Genomic DNA, 26,328 nt, shown 5'->3' on the forward strand with positions numbered 1-26,328 from the left:
ATTTGTTGTTGATATTTTGTAGCAATATGTTTTGTTTTATTTCAGACAACAAGAATGGATGGTGGTAATTATCATGGGCCTTTCTATCAAGAAATAGGTGTGCAAGACATTCATTTAATTGAACCTGGAAATCAACCACCTCAGCTAAGAGAAAATATTTTAACAATAGGTGTTGTTTTAGAACTTGTGAAATCGGCTAATAGACCAGTTGATTGTTATTGTTTACATTCGGGATTTTTCGCGCATGCCCACTGCCTGGTTGGCAAAAAGATCAACATCCTGTATGAGAAAACCATGGCGAGCATCGATAGTAGTTGCTATTCTGATCATTATTTTACGTTAATAGAGGCGGATAGACGTAATCAACAAAAATTGACGGTAGATGGACATCTTATCAAAGATCCATACACGATTTCATCCGAATGTTGGCAAGAAAACTGTTGTCAGTGGCCGAATGTCCAGTACGGTGATGTGTGGAACTACCTCGTACATACACCAGGGCAATATACACAAGAAGTCATGAAATCATACAAATCTCTGGACGGATACTATTATTCTTTATCAGGAAACGTGCAGAAAATACTGTACCACGACATTCCCGAAACCTCTGTGTGTATTCTGACTGCCTAAGTTGTACCCTCACAGAAAGTAAACGACAAGAAGCAGTGGCACCATCCCTGGCTTCTTGTGAAGAAGCAAACTGGCCACATAGTTGCTGCTCATTGCACATGTAAAGCAGGGTAAATTGTGTTTCTGTAATCTTATGATGTGCTGTTTTATCACTGTGCTGCATACGCTTTGTGGTTTTATTGTGCGGCATAGTTTGTGTGCATTCTAATTGAGAAGTTATGTCCCTTAGTAGTAATATTGTCATTATAAACACAGTTTTTCCTGGGTTGTTAAAGTCAACGAAATTTGTTAAAAACTGCTTCTCCCTCACGATGTAGGTGCATTTTACAATATGTGTATTGTTGTGGCATTGATTTCGTTCGTTTTCTATGCTGTAATTTTGGAAATTGATTCACAATAGGCCAGTTCCATTTGTTCGTTTGCTAAAACTACGGAAGGCCATATGGGTCACTTAAAACGTTATGCGAAATACATGTGTCTTATTTTCACGATGATAATGATGTTAAGGTGAAACATTTTATGATATATTCAGGTCATTTAATGTCTTTTTTATTTCTGTTGTAGCTTTTTACCCTTTATGACGTGGAAATACACTACTTAAAGCGACTTGCATGTGTTGTTTTTGTCAACGGGTTAATCTGTCTGCATTGCGGCAGACAGAGGGCCAGATAGGATGCGTATTTGCGTAAAATACGCATGACAAAAAAGAAAATACGCATGACTTAAAATTTTGTTGAGTAAAATAACTCCTGACTAAATTTGGATAACGCATCGTGTGCAATTTCAATGCGTATTAGCCGTTTATACATGCTATAAATTCATGTAAAGATGACACACCGGTAAAAACGTAGTGACATCACCATCTATGTATAAAATGTGGTTCCCGACATAATTTACTCCTCAGTAAGAACGGTATCATTTAATGTTGGCCCACGATAAAGGCCGATGTTGACACAACGGGCTCCCTGCTGCATTGTTGAGAATCTATAAACGATAATGGTGAAAACATTTGACATCACATTCGATAAAACCCAATTCGCCCAACTTCAAGCATTAATTTATGCTTTCAGTTCATCTCTTGTGTGGCACTATGGAAAACCCCTTCACATTCAAGCACTGTTTAAATGGCGCCAAAATACACATATAATAAACAAGTCTTGTGGGCCAAGCTTAGACGATTTTGATCGTGGCTGTACAGTGTGTGCTAAACAATGGCTTGCCAAATCAAGACGGAAAAAGAGATTAATGGCTGCTTATAAGCCGAGGGCAAAATACTAAAAAAACACTATTAAATACAAAAAAGTGATTGCTTTATTGTGTACAAGACTGCTTGTTATAGCGAGTTAACATTACATGTGTAATTTATTATTAATTCTGATCCTTTGAACATAACTACTCCTTAAAATTATCGGATTTTGATTTTCACTCATCAATTAAAAATTTCATGAGTGAAATACCCCTGAAAAAATTATCTGGAGCTCTGGCGGCAGAACAGTAAAAAGATCGTCGAAGCAAGCATACGACACCATGAGTACTGGAGAAACAGAGCAAATAGAGACATTGAAACAAGAAGCTTTAGAAAAACTAACAGTTGGTTCAAATGCCTCAGGAAAATCCAGTCGAACAAGTGATAGTAGTTCTGTGGCCCAGTGGAAAAGAGCCAAAGCTAATGCACAACGAGTGAAACTTCAATATACAGTCCACTCTCGTTATCTCGACAACGGATATCTCGATATTCTCGATATGTCGAAGTAAGCTCAATGTCCCATTTTTTTTTCCTTCTTTATCTATATAAATAAACATCGCTTATCTCGATTTTCGTTATGTTGAATAATTTGATATGTCGATATAAAATTTTGTCCCGAGTCCCGATTTAACATGTATTTACCGTGGTTTATCTCGAAGTGCGAATAACTTTTCCAGTGACGGCAAAAGGTGAGAAACTTTTTCTTTGATACTTCACCGTCCCGCTTCGCCCGGCTGCTCCCGATACTGTGGAAAAAGGAAATGCTCCGGGAAAGGTTTGAAGAAACGCAACGAAAAGAAGAGAAAAGAGTTCTGACAGAAGGTTTAACTTTTAAATGCCATAATTGACTGGGGATTATGGCAATCAGACAAACATGTTGATGATAATTTGGCTGCATATGAAACCTAAAATGACAAATTGAAAGGGCTTAAAGCTCAATTGAATTATTGTTTTATTGAAGATAAAACAGTGATTTTTTTTGCCAGAAATTACAGCCGATATTCGGCTGCTTCCCAATTGCAAAAAATGACGTTTTTTCCCAAAAATTTGATTAAAATTTCCCAAAAAAAGACAAAATTTTCCCAATGAAGCCAATAAGATTACAATGTAATTTAGCAATAATTTCGAACGAGTGTCGATCGAGTTGCCGTGTCGTCGCCGAACAACAACTGACTTACGTATTTTTCGCGAATTTAGCCGAATACGATTTTACGTTGCTATCCACATCTCTCTCTATATTGCGGAGGATACCGACGATAGTCGATGTATCCCGATTGTAAACGCCTGTTTTTACACATGCCCAAGATGGAGGCAAGCAGACGAGAAATTTACGATGAGCGGCGAAAATGATAAATAACATTCAAATTAACAACGGATATCATATAGTTATTACGGAATAATTTAATGCGTGTGTCAATTAACGCAAAATACAACGTTTGAGATAAAAACAACAAATATTTATTACAAATCTTCACAGTGAATGTGCATCACGGAAATCAGTGTTGGGAAATTGGAGTTAGTCTACCGTTACTCACAAAGTTAATGCATTTAAGATGAGTATCGTTGGCAAATGGAAAGAGACAAACATGATATGATTTATATGTTAGTGGATCTGTGTAAAATCAGATTCATATGCATATTCTGCTTTATTATGTTTGTCACGCTTTACAGTTTACTGAAATAGCATTGAAGTGCAAGATCATGAAGATGTTGAAAGGTAAAGAAATGAAATAAATTATTTTAACTCTATTTAATACATCATTGGCATAGCAAGACCACTAAAGCGTTTTTTTTTTTATAAATATTTGTTAATGTTTTCACCATATGATATTTAATTTAAAAGAATACTGAATTAAATTCTTACTGTTAAAGAGGTTATGATTAAATGGTATATTTATGAATCTATATAGATTATTGCAAGTTCAATATGAATGTGGAAGGATATTAACTTAACATTGTCTTCATTGTAAGAACACATTAAATTAGCACTTTATAATATAAAAATGCTGTCAACATACTTTAATAATTTTAATTCTGTTCTTATAATCATATTTAAAAATTTTCCCAATTTCATGGTTTATCGCGCTATTTTTCCCAATTTCATGGTTTATCGCGCTAATTTTCCCAATCCAAAAGGCGCTGCAAGAAATTTTTATTTAAAAAATCACTGTAAAAACATACATGTCCTTGCATGATAGTTCAAAATACTACAGTGAATAACATCAATTGATAAATTTTTTTAAATCTGGCAGTTGAGAAATTGTCTGATTTCATTGAAGGCAAATTAACACTTTCTTCCTGTAACATGGCTACCCTGTACAGTAGTGATTTTTTTTAAAGTCTTGTACTTCCATGGGAACATGATGATAAAGTTATCACCATTTTCAGTACATTCTTGCCAAGACTCTGTCAGACGAAATTATTTAAGGATTTGCTAAAAGATGGACAGTTGGCGGATGCTCCACCTGAGAAACGTTCTAAAACATGCTCAGTTCCAAAACATAATGAGTTTTCTGAGACCATATTTGGCCATGTAGACAGAATTATTTTACGCGAGAAACCTAACATCAGCACTATAGCACAAGAAACATCTATACTGTTTTGCCATAATAAAACATTGGATTGATTGAAATACAAAAGTGATAAAAAAGAAACATGTTATTGATTATCGCAAGGGGTGAAGTCACTAAAACAAGATTGCTGTTAAAGCAAAGGAGAGCAGAGATTGAACAAAAGCAAAAGGAAATGCTGCGGGAAAGGTTTGAAGAAACGCAACGAATAGAAAAGAGTTCTGAAATCAGAAGGTTTAACTAATTCCATAATTGAATGGGGACTATGGCAATCAGACAAACAAGTTGATGATAATTTGGCTGCATATGAAACCTAAAATGACAAATTGAAAGGGCTTAAAGCTCAATTATTGTTTTGAAGCCAGGTCTAAAAACACAAACCGAAGGATGACACTCAGAAAGATGTATTTAAACTATCAAAGTTAATTGATTGAAAAAGAGTGCCTCTAAACTTGGACAAATTGACCTATAATGTAAAAAAAGCTAGTCCAGCACGCATTGACCCTAACAACAGAAGATGATGGCAGCCGGTGGTCCTGCACTTGTTGGTCGACAGATCAAGACGAACTTTAGCTGTGACACAGGTTTTCAGTGGTCACAAGGGGTTGTTATTTCAAAGGTACATGTACAATCACATCAGTTCACCTGCCCTTTGTTAGAGTTTCGGGTTCTGCAAATAAGCTGCTACAGTTACACAGGTTTCAATGCATTGCACATGTTCAACTTGAAATAACTTTATTTTTTTTTATCAATTAAGTGTTTTGATAATCTTTTTTACCCAATTCAATTGGCAAAACTAATATATAAGGTTGATCCCGGCTTTTAGTATAAAACTTAAAGGGAGTTATCCCTGTACAATTTTACAACTACTGTAATACATTATTTTGCGACATTTAAGATTCACTTACGATTTGTTGTTATTAGTAATGGGAATGATTGAATCATAATTGCGCATCTCCACACACAAGAACATACAAGTTTAATGATAAATATAAATGTTTTAATAATACTTAGGTCAGGGCACATGAAAGATTGGTCAGGGCTAGTAGGTTCTACATGGGGCTAGTTGAAAAATAAGTTAGTGTCGAGGCCTGCAATTAAAAAGCCAATTTTGATGACATTTTGAAGACAAATGAATTAACAGTATGTCTATTAACAATGTAGATATAAATATTTAAGGCAGTAATCACTGACATTAAACAAATCACTAGCGAGTAGTGATCCACTAATATTCATAGGACTGTACTATAATTCCTCAAAATCAGGCCCATAACTTCGTCCACAAAAACTGAAAAAAACAGAATGCCGTACGGACTGACAGATAGTACGACTGCTATATGCATCCCTACCGGGCGCATAAAAACGCAACAATCTTACTTGCAAAGCCCTGAAAGCACATCACAAAAAAACGAAATGTCGCTATTCCGTCCCTGTCACCTTCCACAATCATTTTCAGTCCAAGGCCATGTGGTTGATGGTTCCAAAATTTACCGAATTCAAAGCAATGTTAAGTCTTAATGGACCATTAAATGATAACAGGCTTATTAAAATCAGCGTAAGCATTAAGATTGGGTTGCTCAAAATCACACTGACTTTTAACAGCCAGTTAAACGGCAGTTTCTGCCGTTAACTTTAATTGTGGTCTAAAGCACAATTAAATAGTTTAACACTAGGTTTCAAAATGGCTGCTACAGCCACTCTGCCATTTAGGAAACCAATGGAATTTCGATTGTCACATCATCTTGATGAATTAACTGGTGAAGAATTTATTGCACGTTATCGTTTTTAGAAGAATTGAGTCTCTTTCTTAGAAAATCTACATAAGGATGATTTGCAACGGCAAACAAACAGAAACCATGCGCTGACATCAATTCAGCAAATCCTCATAACATTGAGATTTTTTGGTACTGGAGCATTTTATTCGTTCATTGGAGACACTCTTGTATTCCACGAATGTATGGTAAGCAGAGTTGTTGAAAATGTAGCCAACGCCATATTCAAGCACTTAATGCACAAGTTCGTTGTGTGGCCATCACCAGCTGAGAAGGAAAGAGTAAAACAAGGCTTCTATGCAATTGCTGGATTCCCGAACATAATTAGCTGCATAAATGGTACACACGTCGGCATTCAGGCACCGCATGGTGATGAAGCTTCGTATGTAAATCGGAAAGGCTTTCACAGCATAAATGTCCAAGCTGTCTGTGATCATCAAGGTAAACTTAATGCTGTTTAATGTGCTTTCATCTAATTTAACTAAAAATAGTGGTATCATCTGGAAAATAAAAAAAAAAGAATTAAGATCAAAATTGTTATTGTTTTTATACTTTAATTTCAATATTGATCAGCCAGGGCTTTCCTTAGACCTCAAATCTCAAGAGTCAAGGACTCTTGGGACCATATTTTCAAGAGTCAAAATCAAACTTCTGAGAGTCCTAATAATAACGCAGGAGATTCAATGATTTTTTGCAATTTAAGCAAATTACTGAGATATAATATATAAAAAGCAACAACTTAAAAGATACAGGTATGTTAACATTTATTTCTTGCATTTTACTGTCACTACAACACTATGCATTTAAACACAATATTTCAATGATTAATAAATACAAAACATGTTTTCTAATACAACATTAACTTCATGTATACAGCAGAGTAATATGTCATATGTTCTTCTTTCGCACGTTTGGGGGTGTTAGGAGCACTGTCATTTAGATCTAAAGTACGCTTTGTCGTTGGCGTCTTACACACACTTTCAGAGTTACTACCGATTCCGAATTCGAAAAGGTTTCTCTGCGACATTTTCCGAATGCACAAGCACAATGACACTTTATCCAATAACTTTGTTTGACCGTTTCGCGTGGCTATTAAATTAAGAATGAAATACAAAATGTGAAAAAAACACATTTCCGCTGGCTATCACAAAAAAACAACAACAAAAAACATACGGGTGGTACCTAAACACAATAGCCTATATAAATTGGTAAACTATAAAAGGAAATTATTTCTACTCGCCGATAAAGGTGCCTCCGTATTTAATCCCATCAAAAATTCCGACGCCCTTTAATTATTTCATGTGCCATCTTCACTGAAGACGTGCGACAAACACGCTGTTTTCTATGCCTTCTCAAACGGTCAATTATTACGCCTACATGTATTTTGTAATCAATTAGCTCATGCAAAAATTGTCACTTTGCCACAAGGTCAGTAATATCGGTTCTATAGTTATTTTTAGCAACTTTGATGCAAAGCGTGTAATTTGACCTTGTAGACAGTACATATGCCAGCATAACTTTCGCGCGTCTTTGAACTGAGCAATCATGAAGTAAAACAGTGATGGGTGCATTCAGCTTTGGAAATACATTCTGCCATACTCTGGAAATATCTCAAAATATGCTTTACGGTGTTCTGTGGATATGGATGTTATTATTTTATATTGAATATTATTAAAACTGACGCGGATGAGTCCATTCTGTTTTGGTGGGTTTATAGTTCTTCTTAAATGCTCTGAGCTTTTATGAGTACATACGTACAGCTCAGAGGGTCAATAGCTGGGAGTTGGATTATTGCAACTAGGTGGGTTTAATACACGTCTTTTCCGCAAACAGCTGATAACAAACGCTATGATAAATAATGGAAAGTTAATACACGCGTCATCAAACCAGCAGGGTTTTAATTGGTCAATACTAGATTTCTTAATTAACCAAACTCCGCCTACTGGGTGGACTTGTGCTTCGATGATTTGAAACGGGCGTTAACGATTAGCGTGTACTAAATGAGATACTCCGCCCCGAGCCAATTATCGCTTAGTCTGCACAACTTTTGATCTCGTTGACGCAAGTCGGTATATTCCCCCGGGTCAAATGTGACGCATGACGTAATTTTCTCAAGAGTCAAAAAGGGGTCTTCTGTAATTTTCAAGCGTCAAAACCCGGGAGCTCGGGTCAAAGGAAAGCCCTGATCAGCAGTGGGTTTTTTTATGAAATATTCGGCGTTATTCGGCCCCCATTCCCCAATCTTTAGAGTATATATTTTTCCCCCAAATATTTTTAAAATTCCCCTCTCGGAAGTGTTATTCAATTTTAATCAATACCTCATTTAAATACGTCTTTTGTTACAAATTTACTACAATTTTCCTGAACTGCATCGGCGTGTTTACTTTATTTTAGCCTTTACCGCAAACCGTACGTAGTTCACTATCACGACTTTCGCTTTACGACATCTACCGCAAACCATACGTATTCCATCATGTCGCACAACAACAAAAAGTGGCACACTACAGTTTTTTTAGTCTCGGCCAATCGCGTACACAAGCAGGAGCGAACCAATGTCTGGAAACTGGTCACCTCGCAAATCTGAAAATAAACCAAGCACATTGCCAGAATGGTTGAGGCTGTGCCTTCTGAAAAATCAGTAACATTCAAATCAAATAAGTTGGGGCAAAATGTTTTAGTATTGATTATTTCAAATCAAAACATCAGAATTATGTGTGTTTCCGAGCCTTTTTAAGCCAGTTTCAACAACAAACTGCCACTTTCCTGCAGAAGCAAGGTGCCTGAAAACCATGTTTTTACATTGGTAACTTACCAAGTACTAAACAGCAATGGAGAAAATTGGGGGTCAAAGGATTAGATTTTTTGTAATAGTTCAATGTCCGTACGCCCTTTCAAATTTCCAACAGAAATACTGACCGGAGCCAGCATTACACCTGTTTTCGAATTGCATTAATTCTACTTCCTGTATGCAGCTATAGTTAAACTACCAATGTTTTGGTAACTTACAAACATCCAAGAAAAATCACCACAACTCAAACCTGACATTCATTATTATTAAGACACTCAAAATGGTGCTTACTTGAGCAATGTTCTCTTTATTTAGAAATTTGACCGGGGCCAATTCGCATTGGTGGCTAAAAAGTGTGGTGTGCAGCCTTAAGGGCCAGCAAAGTCTTAGAACTGCAATATATGGACTTGTTTTCTTGAAATTTGGACAAAAACAAGCAAATATAATACATTTTTGACCAAGTCTGAAGGCTTGTTTGTTATTTATAAAGCGTTTAATCCGACCCCTGTTTTCCCTTTTTTTTCTATGCCATTTTCAGGGTCATTGTAGAAGTCATGGTAGTGAAAAGCTACCTCACAGAAACATATTGCAACAATTAAATGAAGTCTTAATCACATTGAGATGACAAATGGTAGTGCAGGTGACTTGGTCAGCCTTTAAATCATAACTTTATCAAAGAAGCAACACAAAAACACGCAGTTTTGGGCCAATAAATACTTGGCGTTGCTTAGATTTTTACAGCTCTCACAACAAATGCACATGTTTTTGCTTAAAGTAATAAAAATATAAATAAATTGCATGCTTAGCATGATCTTGAAAGGCAAGTTAAGCATTTGTACCTTTAATCTGTTGTAAAAACACACCATTTAAGGCCCCTGTGAAGTAATCCCTTAAACAGGCCCATGCAAGGGAGATAACCCAATCATAGCATAAATAATTGGGGCTGACATATTGAGGAAATACCCCTGATATGACACTAATGATTGCCTAAAAATTGACATCTGAGATAAATATTAATCCATATTTCGTGGAAACAGAAAAAGTAAAACTTCTAGTAAGCTCAGATCATTGTTAAAAGGCATACAACAATGTGAGGCACTTGCAAGAGTCACTTCTTCACAATAACTTTTTATTTGCTTATAAATATCATCAGTTGAATTGCGCACAATGGCGAAAAGTAAGTTATGGCGCAGTTATAGATTAAACAAAGCACGCAGGACATTTCGGTATAGACCAGGAAACACATTCCGACAAACATGCCAACATTTACCTAGCCCACTGAAGATGTCGTTTTACCTTCAGTAACTGCAACGGAGTGTCTTTCCGCTTACAAGGCTGTTGACGTATTTTAGTTCTTCTCCAGGGACAATCTTGCCTTACAAGCAAACGACTAAAACCTGAAATAAATGACATTCCACACTGTCTGATTTCAATGCGAAAGCATGCACAATGTTAACATGGAAACAATGTTAACAAGATTGTTACCAGGCCATAGGTCCTTAACCGTACTAAATTCTGCCCAAACGGCCATTTTGATTCATTGTTTTGATTGGATTCTTATATTGTTTGCTATAATTTTTGACATTATATGAATATAAAGCCCTTCTTCACCACAGAGTAGTAAGTTGTCCATACCGGCTACAAATTGAACACATTCTTCATACAGAACTGTTTGAGAATTGCAGAAACCAGTAAACATGATTCCGAATTACCTCCCTTGATTTACGAACAGTATTGGTCATACAATAGTGTTATGGGCAAACACTCTGTTAAAAAACAAAACCTTAGGAATATATAATTAAGCAAAAGCATGTTTCATGGGTGTTTGATCATTTTGGAAATTTGTCGTTTTACCTTAAGGTGGCACACTACAGTTTTTTTAGTCTCGGCCAATCGCGTACACAAGCAGGAGCGAACCAATGTCTGGAAACTGGTCACCTCGCAAATCTGAAAATAAACCAAGCACATTGCCAGAATGGTTGAGGCTGTGCCTTCTGAAAAATCAGTAACATTCAAATCAAATGAGTTGGGGCAAAATGTTTTAGTATTGATTATTTCAAATCAAAACATCAGAATTATGTGTGTTTCCGAGCCTTTTTAAGCCAGTTTCAACAACAAACTGCCACTTTCCTGCAGAAGCAAGGTGCCTGAAAACCATGTTTTTACATTGGTAACTTACCAAGTACTAAACAGCAATGGAGAAAATTGGGGGTCAAAGGATTAGATTTTTTGTAATAGTTCAATGTCCGTACGCCCTTTCAAATTTCCAACAGAAATACTGACCGGAGCCAGCATTACACCTGTTTTCGAATTGCATTAATTCTACTTCCTGTATGCAGCTATAGTTAAACTACCAATGTTTTGGTAACTTACAAACATCCAAGAAAAATCACCACAACTCAAACCTGACATTCATTATTATTAAGACACTCAAAATGGTGCTTACTTGAGCAATGTTCTCTTTATTTAGAAATTTGACCGGGCCAATTCGCATTGGTGGCTAAAAAGTGTGGTGTGCAGCCAAAAGCTATCATAAAAAAAAATACAAATCTGTTTTAACTTAAAAATAAATTGATATTCTTTTCAAACAAGTACAACTTAAAAGTCAGTCTTCTTCAAATGCCGGCAGTGAAACGCCAGAAACGTCCGGTCAAGAGAGTGTTGAAAGATTGTTTAGTTTGCTCAACCTGCTTTGCACGCCACAGAGAAACAGGCTTGGGGAAGCTACACACGAGTCCCTGATCAGACTTTGTCTGCACACGGAGAGACTTGGTGAAGAGGTCACCAGAATAATTGCTAAATTCGCTGAAAAGCCCAGAAATGTTGAACTTGGCATAGAAATTTCCCCCTTTTCCCCTTTTACGTGCGAATTTTCCCCCCTCAGGGGACCCGACCCTCTTCCCCCAAAACTAAAAAAAACACTGAGCCCAGAAATGTTGAACTTTGAACATGAACATAACATGTTTATGAATATGAATAAAAGAGTTTGAATTATGTTTTTCTCCCTCTGTATGGTGAATTATAGTGTTAAAACTTGATTTTGTACTGTTACTAGCTAAGCATAGAAATTTCGCCTTTTCCCCTTTTACGCGCGAATTTCCCGCCCCTCAGGGGACCCGACCCCCTTCCTCCAAAACTGAAAAAAAACACTGTGATGATCAGCATTTATAATTTGTTAAAAGCATTGTTAGTCCATATAAATGTACTCCCAGAGACATTGATAATTTTTGCTATGGCGGCTCTGGGACCCTTTGGATTATACCGAAGCTAGTCAACTCGTACCTAAGTCAACTCGTACCTTCGGTCAACTCGTACCCAATTTTTGGTCAACTCGTACCCCCACTTAAGTCAACTCGTACCCGAATTGGTCAACACGTACCCTCATAAAAAGTATTTATATATATCAAAGACGTGAAATATGTTTTTGTATATGTTTTTGACATGAATAAAGATAAAGGTTATAAAAAAAAAATATGTTTTTTTTTTCAAAAGTACACAAGTTCATTATTTTTCACACGTGTATAATTATAAACGACATGTTTGTCGGCATTTTGTTTGATAAAATATTGACTAATAACACCTTTATGACAACAGGACCGTCGGCGATTTGTTAAACAATTTGTTTGTCGTGCATCTAAAATGACACGCGCAGTAGTTGTTGGCATTTTCTTTGATGAAATGTTTGATTGTAAACACTGCATGATGACTTAACCAATTAAAAGTATGATCCACTTTGAAGTTAAACAGGGATTTCAATAGACGCAGAATCCTGCGTTTTGACGCGAGCAAATTAAAAATGACTCGTTTTTGACGCAACCCTTTTTTCTGCTGTGCGTCATTTTGACGCATCGAAAATTAGACCCGTGCGTCAGTCAGTTAACATATCGAGTTCCATGGTAAAAAATCCCGCTGTGCTTCTCATTGAAATTAATGTATCAGAATTTGAAACTCTGTCTATAATCGAGAGAATACCCCGGGTGTTGTTTATATTATCTCATCTCTTCGAATACACATGTCACCGTCTAAATAGTGCGTGCGCACTAACTGGGTAATTAGCAGCCGTTATTACGTGATAATTGATTGACCATCCGATAATTGCAGAATTTTTTGCAGACTTTGCAGATGGCAAGGTTAAAGAAAGTCAGCAAAAATAAAGAAAAAACAAAATTGATCAAAGGTCTATTAATTACGTAGATCCACTATTCAGTCCAGCGAGTTTTGTCAGTTTGGTTAATCTACCGATAATAACAAGTAACACCCATATATCTTATATAAACTAGAATACCAGTTAATTTTTTTTTTTACTAACAAGTCATAATACTACACATAAACATTGAGAAAACACATTACTTCGATTATATATAAATAATCCGAGTAGAATTAAATTTCTACGTCATGACTTTCGACATTGTAAATCGCTGACGTATTGTATTAAATTAAATTATAACCCGCATTTAATTCAAAGCTGGCAATCCAAATTACAAGTAATGGTGATTCAATAATGGAGAAAGCCTTAACTTGATTTAACAAACATTTGATAAGGTTTGTTAAACCAGAAAACAAGAATGAAAATTTGGATTATTAAATTTAAACTACATGTACTACAGGTAAGGCATTCTTAAGTGTACATATTTCGGACATGTATAGTATTCGGATAAACAGTAATAGATATACTAGATGTTCCATGCAATTAGATTGTGTTTTGTTACAAAAGCTATCATAGGGATGATCATAATATAATGACGATAAATATGTGATGAAAAGGTGCTACCATATATCTTAAATTACTTAAACGTGTGAAAAGATTTAAATGTGTTATGATGAAGTAGATTTTAATGAGCATTTATTGTTTTTACAAATAAACATAGTAAAGTGATAGAAATAATAAAAGTTGTGAAATGACAAACTTAATGTGGATATTGTTCGCACAAATTATTTGTTTTGTCATTATCTTTGTGTACCATTAAAAAATGTTGTGTTATGTATCATGGTATTGTTATTTAATAAAGCAGTATAACTTTTTAAGATATTGTGTTACTCTTAGAGCATATGTTTATAAAAAAAAAACATGAATAATACAGACAAAAACACAACAAGGGACAAAATTGTCACAAAACCAGGTTTTCATTGTGAAAAAAAAATCTGATAAAGGGAGAAAACTCAAACTGAACTTTTGAAATGACCCAAAAAAATTAACCCCCTTTGTAAGTTTTTTTTTTTTTTTAAATCTATTTTTAGTCGTGGCGACCTTGACATTGGAGATATTGACGTGATTCTTTCGTGGGACACACCGTCCCATGATGGTGAACAAATGTGCCATATGATTTTAAAATCTCACAATGAATGACATAGTTATGGCCAGGACAAGCTCATTTATGGCCATTTTTGACCTTTGAACTCAAAGTGTGACCTTGACCTTGGAGATATCGACGTAATTATTTCGCGCAACACACCGTCCAATGATGGTGAACAAATATGCCAAATGATTTTAAAATCTGACGATGAACGACATAGTTATGGCTCGGACAAGCTCATTTATGGCCATTTTTGACCTTTGAACTCAAAGTGTGACCTTGACCTTGGAGATATCGACGTAATTATTTCGCGCGACACACCGTCCAATGATGGTGAACAAATGTGCCAAATGATTTTAAAATCTGACAATGAACGACATAGTTATGGCCCGGACAAGCTTATTCCGCCAGCCCGCCAGCCAGCCCGCCCGCATTCGCCAATCTAATAACCAGTTTTTTCCTTCGGAAAACCTGGTTAATAAACGCGCTTAGAAATTGACCCCAGCATTTTTCAATTTGACTCCTCAAAATTTCAGTCCAGGGGTCATTGACTCCTGGTTTTTAAAATCTATTGAAATCCCTATACCAATTCATTAAAATATGTTGTGTTTTCATCATGGTATTGTTATTTAATAAAGCAATATAACTTTTTAAGATATTATGTTACTCTTAGAGCATATTTTTATCTAAAAAATTGAATAATACAGACAAAAACACAATTAACGCGCTTCAAAATTGACCCCAGCATTTTTGCAATTTGACTCCTCAAAATTTCAGTCCAGGGGTCATTGACTCTTGGTTTTTAAAATCTATTGAAATCCCTGAGTTAAAGGAGTATGTTTTTCTCACTTTTATAAAAATAAATCCCCAAATTACTATATAAAGGCTTTGCAGATTGGCTTTAATCATTAATCATTACCATCTTGAAACTAAATACGGACTCTGTGTTTCGTGTCTTGGACTTAATTTCATTTATTGTTTATTGTGGATTTTAATTTAAAAGTGTTTTGTTTAATTAATCTGCATCATCATGGATGAAGGAGATAGTGACTGTGTTTGTGTTGTTTGTGGACATATTGTTTGCGATGAGTGTAAGGCAATTATCATAATAATTTATGTGCGAAGAATGTGATAGATGTTAACACAGACACTGTAAATCTGGTAAGTAATCCCTTTATAATTTTTTTAATAAGTTTCATTCGAGAAACGGACTTCTATAGAAACGTAAACTGAGGAATACAAACCTATTTTTTGCTATAACTGATGGTATTTACTTCTTTATAATATATACCGTCAGTACATACGTATATAATTGTGGGGTCGTTTTGTGTCTTTGTTTTAGTATATAATATCAATTAATATCAAGTGCTAATATTCTGTGTTCAATAAACTATTATAACGAAATGCATTAATAATCAAGGTCTTTAAATGTATACATAATATATATATGTCTGCAGGATGCCTTATTTCGTCGTTGTATTTCAGGTTTTTTTTAGAAAAAGGGGAAGACGCTCGACGCTGGGTAAAAGGGGAAAATCGAGCGCGAAAGAGACATATTTGGGGAAAAAATAAAAACTGTTCATTTCATGTCTATAACTCACCTACAGACTTCAGGTTTTTTTAGAAAAAGAGGCATGTCTCTGACCTTTTTGTTCTTTAACACATGAACAAGTATAATATTAAAGTCAAAGTCCTAAATAAAGTTGCAGGTGTAGATCTAATAATGGGAAATGTTTTCAACTGGGGCCGGGGAACGATGTCAGTATTATGATTTCAATTTCATGATGAATGGGTTGACGATCTAGATCTGCTACAGTATTGGAAGGGAGAGGTGCGGCAGCTGCCGATTGTCTACTTTCACTTTCACAATAATCCGACAGTATTAATCGATGTTGATTACATGTACCTCCGAATCCTGCTGGGTTTCAACGGTTTTTGATGATTCATTCTTTAAAAATGCGTCAACGCACTTAATATTTTCCGAGTCCGAACGTTTTATTTTGTTCGTGTATGAACGCCAATTGTGAGACTTTTTTCTGTTTTAACCCTTTGCCTGCCATACGCGACCACAGCTCGCGATAAGCTTAATCTCTATCCACTGCCAATCGCGACCTCAGGTCGTTTCAGGGGGGTTTCCCTGTTCTGTTGCCTCGATTGAGATTTACTAGTGGAATTTTACTACGAAATGTTTACATTTCCATTCATAAATACTTGTCACGTGATCTGCAACGTCATTTCATCTAAAAATAGTAGCCAATACGTGTTTATATGCTGAACAAAATCCAACACAAAGAAAAGGAAAGTCAACAGTCAAAATGGCGAACCGTCGAATGAACCTTGATGATGTTCTCAATCAATTGTGGACAGAAAGCGATAGTGAGGACGAATTGTTGGATAATATTGATGAAGATGATGTTTTAGAAGATGTTTTATTGAGTGCTAGTGTTATTAATGAAATTAATCTGGAACAATCTGTGCGTGACAAGGATTTTCCAATTGACACAGAAAATGGCTGGTCAAATGTTGACACTCCACCTGTTGTGATGGAATTTGATAGCCATGTAGGCTTGAATGCCGAAGATATCCCCAATCATATAACACCTTTGAGTATGTTCAATGTGTTGTTTGATGAAAGCATGTGGCAAAATATGGTGACACAAACAAATAAATATGCACAGTCAAGAATTCAAAGTGCACACAGTCTCAAGCCACACAGCAGACTGACCAGGTGGGTGGATACAACTGTTGATGAAATGAAAGTGTCCATGTCGCTCGTGCTTCTCATGGGAATTGTTAGGAAACCATCATTAGAAGATTATTGGTCCACACATGAAAACATTGAAACACCATTCTTTAACAAAACCATGTCAAAAAACAGGTTTCTTCTTATACTGTCAAATTTCCATATTGTTGACAATGATAGTGATGACAAATCCGACAGACTTTATAAAATCCGACCCTTCCTCCAAATGATCATAGACAATTTTCAGAAGTATGCGCCAGAGCGAGATTTGAGCTTTGATGAGGGTACATGTCCATTCAAAGGAAGGGTTCAATTCAGGGTATATAATCCACAGAAACCAAATAAATTTGGAATGAAACTGTTCGAACTGTGTGAGGCATCATCTGGGTATTGTGTCGGCAGTGCTCCAGCTAGGCCTAAATCGAAGGGCGCCGCGCCCTGCCCTCCCGAAATTTTTTTTTTTTTTTTTTTTACATATGATAATTCATAAATCTCTTATTACATTGTAATTAGTTTAATCCTCATTGTAGACATTATATTTGAATGGTTTAATAATAATGGGAATAATACAATTATTTATAACATATAAATTAACATGCAAATAAAAGCATTCCAGAAACACCCGCGCGCTCGAACGTGCCCTTTTCACAAAATACTGCGCGTCGAAAGTGCCCTTTTCACAAAATACTGCGCGTCGAAAGTGCCCTTTTGACAAAAAAGCCACCCTGCCCTTTTCAAATTCTAGCTGGAGCACTGGTGTCGGTATTGACATCTACCACGGAAATACGGACTGTGCTACATATGTCGAAACATTGGAGGATGAAACTGAAGATGGTCATGCCACTTCCCACTACATTGACATAACGCAAACGTCCAAAATCGTTCTTGGAATGATGGCACGCACGGGAACACTGACCAAAGGGCACCATGTTTACATGGACAATTATTATACGTCTCCGGAATTGTATGATGTGCTGTCATCATATGATACTTATGCAAGTGGAACAGTGCGCATCAACAGAAAGGAAGTGCCTAAGGCTTTCGGCTCAGTGAAGCTAAAGCAGGACGAAACCATCTTCAGGCGACTTGAAAATCTCCTCGCATTGAAGTACCATGACAAGCGAGACGTTCACATGTTGTCAACAATACATGAGGCCAAGTCGGTGATGACAAATAAAGTTAATCGCAAGACAAATGAGCCCATCATGAAGCCATCTGCAATTGTGGACTACATACAAAAAATGGGAGGTGTTGATCTTTCAGATCAAATTGTTCAGTACTATGATGTGCTCCGCAAATGTGTCAAGTGGTGGAAAAAATTGTACTTTCACCTCTTCAATATACTTGTGGTCAACGCTTACATACTGCACATGAAGTACAGCCAGCAGCAAAAGAAGCGTTCCCACATGGACTTCCGAAATACATTGGTAACGGAACTGATCGAGTCTGCCCCAAACGCTCTGAAACCACAACGGAAGGGACGGAAGTCTGAACACTTGGCCCGACTGACCGAACGCCATTTCATTGGGCACTGCAAGCCCAAGCCAGGTGCGAAGAAACAGAAGGTCACCAGGGACTGCATTGTTTGCAATGGAAGTTCAAAAAATAGGGAAGGGTTCAAGAGAAAACATACGGCATATGAATGCATTCAGTGTGAGAAGCCGATGTGTAATCCGGAGTGTTTCATGCGCTACCATACACTCCAATACTACAAGCCTGAAAGCAATCAAGAGAGCGACAGCGAATAAATTAATTATAATATGTACATACGTGATACTTCAAACTATAAAATCAAATAATCAAAATCAGTCAAATCATTGTGCACAATTTTGTAGAAAATTTTATAACCACACTGGACATCCATGTCAAAAATTTTATACTGCTGTTTAATTTCAGCTTAGACTCTTCTCGAAAGATCTTATTCAGTGTGTTTCTAAAACATAGAAAATATTTGCAGAACATAATTATTTTCAAAATTAAACTTATTGATATATTGTTGTTCATAATAAAACATAATTTTGTAAACAAATATCTTATTTTAGTACATTTTTACTGCTCTACTGGTCAGAATTATACAAATTATGCCATGTTCTTTGAATCATGTTAATCTTTAATGATAAATTATGTAAACATATGTTTGTACTTTGTAAATAAAAATGATACCAATGTGAAGCTTATTTATTTATCTGCAACTTTGCTTCTTAGTGTTATTAGATAAAATCTAAGGTTAATGCACAAAACCTGTTAAATCAATGCCACTGATACTATCTTGTTTACAGATGCCATATGGTAAAAGTTTAGTGGCAGTGGAGAGGCTGATAAGCCATTAGGTTTATGGCAGGATAAGGGTTAACGTTTATATCTTGGCTTTCACATAACCCGGATGAAAATTCGACTGGTTTCCGGTAATTAATTGACGAAACACCCTTCTCGCGCAAGACCGGAAACCAGTAAAATAGTCACATGATTAATACGATTAGTTGCCCGGTTTCCATGACGTAATTTAAGAGCTATATATAGAATCACTGGGATTGCCAGATTTGAGTGTTCGTCGGAAGAGAAAGAGAGAGCGAGATCGTTGTACATGGTACAAATTGGATAATCGTCGCTTTTCCAAAAGAAAAAACATTTCTTTGAGGGTAAAATATTATATTTTGGTGAAAAATTATATTTTTGGAGGGGAAATAGTATTTTTAGGGGAAAAATTCTGGTAGGGGAAAATTTACATGGAAATCTTATTATTTTATTGAAGAATGCTAAAACATCTAAATACTCATTAAATCCGTTTGTTTTACACAATAATCCTAATTTTTTATAATTGATTGGTTAGTTGTTAGTTTGGATTCAAAGGTGTTCTTAATTATAACAAAGGTGCAGATTAAATCGATTTATATATTAACTACTTGTGTCAAGTAATGTGTTAAACAATATTTAACAAAGGTGAAGATTAGGCAAATTACGATATTAACAAACTGTGTCACGTAGGTGTTAATAAGTATTTTAGGTGTTGATTAATTGATTAAATCATGGACTCAATTTTGAGACGAACCATAATTTGAGGCATATATATCAACAACAACAACGACATTTATTAACTAATACACAAGTGTAACGACATGGATGATAATTATTTTGCAATTTGGTAATATTTATAAAAATCATGCAATGGAAGAAGTTAACAAATATTTTACTGATTCATACCGTAAGATTTTTCCTTTTAACATCGATAATGATAGTTGTTAATAAATAGATAATATCTTAGATAATATAATCTTTGTATATTGGACATATTAATATGAATAATATATATATACAGTACAGCCAAAGCGGAACAAACGTATTTCGCGATCCGCGGCGGCAAGGCGAAACGAGTCGATGCCGCGTCAGTCGTTGAAGCCGCGTCAGTATGCGGCGGCAAGTCGCATTTCGCAGCGAAACTTCGCATCTGTCCGCCGAGGCATGCCGCGGTCCGCGACATGATGCCGAGTCGATGCGATCATGAAATATTTTATTTTTTTAATTATTAGTTACATGTAGTTAACAAATTTTGAAAGAACAATTATAATAATAATTAAAATCATAATAAATTTATTGTGCGCGGATTGTATTAGCATATACATGAAAGCATAGTTAATGTGTCTGGCCAATTATTAAGTTTGTTTCCCGCCCGTAGCGTATGTATTTCACACATAAACAAGGTCACGTAATTATGTTTTCGCACATACAAGTGGTCAAGGCTCCAGCATATGGTGGATTTATAAATTAATTGCATGTTGATTCCGCTATTATATTTTAGCTGAGAAAATTAGCAGTTTGAAGCCACATCAATTATCAAGACGGTGACGACGTATTTGTAGTTTTGTTAATTATCAGCTTATTATAACTATTGTTTGAATATGCGTATATAAACACGTTTTATTTTGTTCATATTATACAGTTAATATCGCTACTAATTACCCGATAATCCCGTATATTCCAGTTTTAAAGCAAATGCTGGTAAATATTTACGATACACAAACATTCTCGAATTTCCTTAAGTATCAAATACATTTTGGCATTTGTTACTATTTATAGAGATGATGAAATAACGTCTAATCGGGGCGTTTTTTTTCTCCACTGAACACGCGATTTATGCCTGACGTGATGTTCATGTATTTATACAACACAAAATACACCCAAACTTTCGAAACGACGTTCTACATGTCTGCATAATTTTCGCGCGCTTTTTATGAAACAAAGGATATTTTAGCACTGTTTATTTGACGCTAGAATTTGCCAAAGGACGCGTTAGCATTAAAATTCGGAAGTGTGTTTCGGATTACAAATTTAATAATGATAATCGAACGAAACATAAACAGTTGCGCGTAATTAATTCTACGCTACACATACATGTATGTACATGTAGGTGGATATCTTTTCACTCGATCCGCCGCGTACGTATGCGGCGGATTTACTCCGCGAAAGTACGCGTGGTTAATACAGACTCGGCGTCGTTGCGCGGATCGATGCCGAGTGCCACGGCGATACGCCGCGTGAACACACGATTCGGCCGCCGCGGACTAATAATCTGGCCGTGGCGTAGCCGCGGATTATGTTTGTGCCGCTTTGGCTGTACTGTACACTTCAGTGCCTTCCCCAGGAATTTGTTCAGGCGCCCCGGGGCGGACCGGGGGTAGGTTCGGGAGGGGTGTCCCTTCCCGACGTTGATTTTTTTTTAATTTAACGTGTCAATTCACGTTCTGTGGTGCGTTATAACTTAAAGAAAAACAGCGTCAAAAGACGTCATTTGGTGCGCTATGACTCTTCAAAAAAATCCCCCAGTCATTTAAAAATATATTTTTTTTATTGTTTAATTGTTTTTAAACTTTTCCGCACAGATAGTAAAATCCCGACTCGAACGATTCCCCAATACATCCGTTTCAACCCGACTCTATTACTGAATACTTACTATTTTTCAAGTTTCTATTTATTTCCCGATAATCCCGTTTATTCCGTTTTTATCAATCTCTTTCTGGTAAATATTTACGATAAAAGCTTTCAGTTATTTCTTTAACACCAACCTTGCCATTTTTTAAGTGACTATAGATTTGATGAAATATTGCCTCTGAATATGCGTCAATCCCCTGACCTGTTGTGTGCTTGTTAAAACGCTCAATACACGCCATTTGTATGCAATAGACGCGACGATGTACATGCTGCATAATTTTCGCCCTCTTTTTAATTGAGTAAAAGATTCGACACAAAATAAATTTGCACTGCTAATTTGAAGCAAAAATATTAAACGTTGCGGTAACATTTACATTCGGAAGTGTGTTTCGGATTAAAAACGCGTTAACATCCACTTACGGTAATGGGTTTCGGATTACAAATTTAATTATTCCCATTTGAGATTTCAACAAATATTAACCGTTGCGTTATAAATTCAACGATAATTTGTTTACACACTTTAAGAGTCGAATAAATGTTTTGACGGAATTATGCATGAAATTCACGTTGTCCACGAGGATCACGGCCGGTTGCCATCATCAGTCTTCTAACTATCGATTATCGGACGAAACTTTTACAAGTGTGCGTAATTAATTCAACGAAAATTTGTTAAAGCGCATTACGTGTCAAATAAATGTCAGAAAAAACGAGGTGAATCAGTTCTATAAATGGACATGTTGAAATATACATGTACTGGAATTAAATAAATTGTTATCACATAATTGTAACCGGGAGTCATTTGCACAACTTACTCGCTATAATAATTAATGGTTTACCACTTGCAATTAATTTCTCGTATTAATTATGAGTCATAGATAACACTTGTTTACAGTAAAAAGGCGTGATGATGATGCCCGAAACCGTCTTTAATATTCTGTACTGTACTAATTACCGGTTTTATATTACTCAAATGGTACAACTTCTTGCTAATCAAGCTGCGATAAACTCTTACTTCATGCCCGACGTCAATCAAGAATAATGGTCGATAGTTAACCCCGCCCTCAATAGCATTCGCGTAACCGATTGGACTATGAACTTCACAGTTTGACGACTGGAAAGTTACCAGATACATCCTTGTCAGCATTTAAATGACCGTGTAATGTGGCTAGAATAATCGATACGCGCGTCATGCTATTCTCTTATCAGTGTATTATCCATTACCCCATGTGGTGTTTATGGCGATTACTTGTGAAAGTAGGTACCGAGTGCTCTTTTAAAACAGGGAATATTGATACACTGATAGGGAAACCTCGATTTTTTTTGGACAATCTCCACTTTCTTTTACTGAAGAATACACTGATCGGAAAATTTCAAGCGCCCCGGGGACTCTGATTTCAAAATTCAAGCGCCCCGGCAAGGGGCGCTTAAATGGCCTGGGGAAGACCCTGCACTTGGGTAATAACTTTAATTAGCAGGGGTTTCGCTGTCGATCGCCATTTGCACCAAATGGCGCTAAAGCTTTAAAATTGTCTCCAATTCTTTTAAAGTGGCTAATTTTAAAAAATCGGTAAAATCCTATCCGAAAATGTACCGTGAATCGAAAGCACGCGACCGAGCATTAGCGGCCAGCGTCCGTCAGTTGTAAATATTCATTTACGACAATGTAAGCGACCTACAGTGCAGATTGCAATGACTGAAGCGTGTAAGTGTTACAAACGGTGTTTTTACTGCTATTGTCAAGTTTTATGGGGGTTATTATGGGATTAACGGCTCCTTTATGATATTGAGCAATACATTAAGTAACACGGGGACAAACTGTCACGACGATCAATAATTATAATGATGATTAGGGCCGCTATTTCTATTATCAAAACCATGGGGCTGGCAAAAGCATTTTTAATTTCTCCACAAAAACAAATAAAAACTTGTTTCAACAGGTATTTGTGAGCATTTATGTCTCCTTATTATAATGTTCTGGGAAGGATATAATTTGATTAAGATACCAACCATTTCTGAAATAAAAAGTATGTCGATCGCTCAATGTACTATATTTCGGATATGTTAAAATTCAGACATTTAAAGATAGGGACATTTATGTGTTGGTTTGTTGTTGATAGTTTGTAAAACTATGTTTTATGTTATTTCAGGCAACTAGAATAGATGGTGGCTATTATCTGGGCATTTCTCTCAGGAAATAGGCGTGAAAAACATTCATTTAATTGAACCTTGAAATCATCCACCGCTTACAGAAAATGTTTAACAACAGAAGCTGATGTATATCATGTCCAAATGACCAAATATAAATGTGCAACAATTTGAAGTGAGATGCTTTGTTTTATGATGTTTTATATTTCTTTTTTCCTTTCAAATGATGTAAATTGGTGTGATTCTATGTTTAAATAATTAATTTTGAAACATTTATGCAGCATACTGTTTAATACATTGATGTTAACATTATTTATATTATATTATTTTGGTTATCTGTATTTTTATCAATTTGATCAATTATGTATTTTTATCATTTGAACAAATGTTATTTATATTTTATATGCAAATAAAGCTTATTAAGACTTATGAAGGTATGACTTACATGTATGAAGGTACTTATTGTTTTTTTATGTAATAACATACTTTTTAAAGTGATAATATAGTCAATGACATAAATGTAGTAAGCTTTCTTTAAATGATTGTTCTTATTAATAAGATTGGAATTACAGACAGTTTTCACGCCGCGAAAAAGTGGCGACAACTTTTTTTGGGCCAGTGAAACCCCTGATTAGTCTTATCTTACCCTGGTAAAAAAAACATACAAGTTATGTTAGTCTATGCCAAAATATAACTTTAATTGGTCAACTTGTACCTGCAATAAACATAAAAAACATCAAATGCGTGCAAACACCCATCGCAATTTGTTTCCTTTAAGAACAAAATATTAAAAAGGTACGAGTTGACCAATCTGAAAAATGACTAAAGTACGAGTTGACCAAATCGGATACGAGTTGACTAGGGTACGAGTTGACTTAGGTACGAGTTGACTGGCATTCGATTATACAGCTAAGAGTAGAATTATTGCAACTACAAGCATTGTTAGCATTGACATTTCTACTTTAATCAAGTCAAATACTCAGTATATTATAAACGTGTATCTAGTTATTTAATATATTTCCAAAGTTTCACATGTACAACTAACCTGTAATCATTTTTTCTCAATCAAATGGTTGCATGAAAGTAAATCAAATTTTTACAAACATGGGAGATAATTAATTGCAGCATTTCAAGAGTCAAAACGGTCGTTAATTGAAACGGTTATTAAAAGGGGTAAATTGTGCTCCGTATAAAATAATATTGATTTATCATTTTAATTTCAAATACAATGTCTTCATGTTCATGTATAGTTTATTTTGCGTTTTTTGTCATGCAGGGAAATTTACAAGTGTAAATGCCAGTTGGCCAGGTTTATGACATGAGGCCATGTATTCCGGGCGTCGGGTCTCTGTGACAAACTGGAGCGGAAAAGTCAGATCTTTGCAGATGGTGTGCTGAAGGGAGATAGTGGGTATGTCAAAATTGTCTTAGCTAAGTAAAACGTGTAATATATTCATATTAATGGAAAAGAGGTTTGAATATAATTGAGTAATCGCGGATATAAAATTGCATATAGTGCGGTGTTCGAGTAGGGGACACTTACTTTAGCTCGATTGGTCATTTTCGGCTCGGGTACTACTTACATGTACTTTTAAGTACCCTTACATGTACCCCGTGTACGGTAAATATAATTAATCATACCCGGTCGATATTAGACCGTACCCGAGTTGTATTCCCGCACAAAATCCGATATCGTAAAACGCACTACCAAATATCTTAAGCAAAATTCGCTTAAAAAAACTGCATCAACATATGCCTATTGAGTATGAGTTTCGATAATAGAGGCAATTTTACAGAAAATTGACATACATGTGAATATAAAAAATTAAAAAGAATAGCCGACAACGACCGATTAAGCGTTAATTTTCCCGTGTACGTTTTAGTATATTTACAGTACCCGGGGTACATGTAAGTATACTTAAAAGTACCCGGGGTACATGTAAGTAGTACCCGAGCAATGACCATTCGAGCCTTACTTTATCAACTGAGCCATTTTTTTACACTCACAATTACTCCTCCTGTCTTAAAACGTAGACGCAGACGTCCGTTTTTTTCTAACATATGACTTCATTATAGTCACCGTGTAGATCTCGAACCCTTGATACCATGGCTCTACAAAGTACCCCTGTGGCAAGTATGACAGGGAAGTGTCCTGGAGCGAGAAAGCCATCCTTTGCGACAATTGTGATCGAAGGTTCCATATAGACTGCCAAG

At 35.9% G+C, this 26,328-nt stretch overlaps 2 long non-coding RNA genes across 3 annotated transcripts; one reads left to right on the plus strand and one right to left on the minus strand.

Annotated features, from left to right (window-relative positions):
- LOC127856061 (uncharacterized) lies at positions 1 to 26,328 on the plus strand. Its single transcript, XR_008037835.1, has 3 exons — positions 1 to 943; positions 25,391 to 25,525; positions 26,191 to 26,328. It is a non-coding gene; the product is annotated as an uncharacterized LOC127856061 (long non-coding RNA).
- LOC127856060 (uncharacterized) lies at positions 4,544 to 25,230 on the minus strand. Of its 2 annotated transcripts, XR_008037834.1 has the most exons (5): positions 25,160 to 25,230; positions 10,861 to 10,953; positions 10,303 to 10,403; positions 8,620 to 8,798; positions 4,544 to 6,718 (listed from the first exon to the last, which is right to left on the minus strand). It is a non-coding gene; the product is annotated as an uncharacterized LOC127856060 (long non-coding RNA). The 2 variants fall into 2 exon arrangements; XR_008037833.1 differs by lacking the exon at positions 4,544 to 6,718 and having other exon boundaries at positions 6,966 to 8,798.

Source organism: Dreissena polymorpha, chromosome 13 (assembly GCF_020536995.1).
Source record: "Dreissena polymorpha isolate Duluth1 chromosome 13, UMN_Dpol_1.0, whole genome shotgun sequence".
Classification (NCBI taxonomy): domain Eukaryota; kingdom Metazoa; phylum Mollusca; class Bivalvia; order Myida; family Dreissenidae; genus Dreissena; species Dreissena polymorpha.